General features: G+C 55.0%; 1 pseudogene; it reads right to left on the bottom strand.

The window, feature by feature from the left end:
• Positions 1–709: 709 nt before the first annotated feature.
• The window catches only part of LOC143260860 (large subunit ribosomal RNA), a 2994-nt pseudogene continuing 2350 nt past the window's right edge, over positions 710–1353 (bottom strand).

The following is a 1353-nucleotide window of genomic DNA, read 5'->3' as shown; positions in this document are numbered from 1 at the left end:
CAAGGGCCTCGCCATTATGCGAAGTACTACATGTACAACGCACTGGCGGTCTCAAAATACCCTCATCGCCGATGCATCTGATGCATCCGTCAACTCGGCAGCATTCACTCCGTCGGCGTGTTGCTTTGTGGCGTGTTCAGATAACGAAAATGCGGCATTCCAGTCAGACCAGAAAAACCGCATAACGTAACGCGGGGGACTGAAGCCACAAGTGACAACAGTCCCCCGGATGGGAGTAGTGCAGCATGTTCAATACTGCACAAGAACACGCCACAGCCCGCTTGCTTAATCACGGGCCTCGTCATTATGCGAAGCACTACATGTACAACGCACTGACGGTCTCTCGAGTGCCTTCATCGCCGATGCACCTATCGACTCAGCAGCAACATTCAATCCGACGGCGTGTTGCTTCGTGGCGTGTTCAGACAACGAAAATGCGGCATTCCAGTTAGACCAGAAAAACCGCATAACGTGACGCGGGGGACTGCAGCCACAAGTGACAACAGTCCCCCGCTAAGGAGTAGTACAGCATATTCAATGCTGTACATGAACACGCCACAGCCCGCATGCTTAATCTCGGGCCTCGCCATTATGCGAAGTACTACATGTACGACGCACTGACGGTCTAAAATGCCTTCATCGTCGACGCATCCATCGACTCGGTAGTAGCAACAACCTTCGCGAGGACTAGTTCGGGGGTCGCCTCTCAACCCTGGGTGGCCACAGACCGCCACCGCCAGTAGATAGGGACAGATGGGAATCTCGTTAATCCATTCATGCGCGTCACTAATTAGATGACGAGGCATTTGGCTACCTTAAGAGAGTCATAGTTACTCCCGCCGTTTACCCGCGCTTTTTTGAATTTCTTCACGTTGACATTCAGAGCACTGGGCAGAAATCACATTGCGTCAACACCCGTGGGGGCCATCGCAATGCTTTGTTTTAATTAGACAGTCGGATTCCCCTAGTCCGTGCCAGTTCTGAGCTGAGCGTTGAATGGCGGCCGAAGAGGACGACCGCACCGATGGGAAACGCCACGGAAGCCTCGCAGCAAGGAAGATCCGCGGGAGGCCAAGGCACGGGACCGAGCTCGGATCCCAGCCACGAGAGCCGTTCACCTCGCCCAGGCCCGGCACGTCAGCCAGACCCGCTTCCCGACCAAGCCCGACACGCCCCGCTCCTCAGAGCCAATCCTTATCCCGAAGTTACGGATCCAATTTGCCGACTTCCCTTACCTACATTAATCTATCGACTAGAGGCTCTTTACCTTGGAGACCTGCTGCGGATATGGGTACGAACCGGCGCGACACCTCCACGTGGCCCTCTCCTGGATTTTCAAGGTCCGAGGGGATG

Source organism: Megalopta genalis, unplaced genomic scaffold, assembly GCF_051020955.1.
Source record: "Megalopta genalis isolate 19385.01 unplaced genomic scaffold, iyMegGena1_principal scaffold0021, whole genome shotgun sequence".
NCBI lineage: Eukaryota > Metazoa > Arthropoda > Insecta > Hymenoptera > Halictidae > Megalopta > Megalopta genalis.
This window is presented reverse-complemented; position numbering and strand designations above follow the sequence as displayed.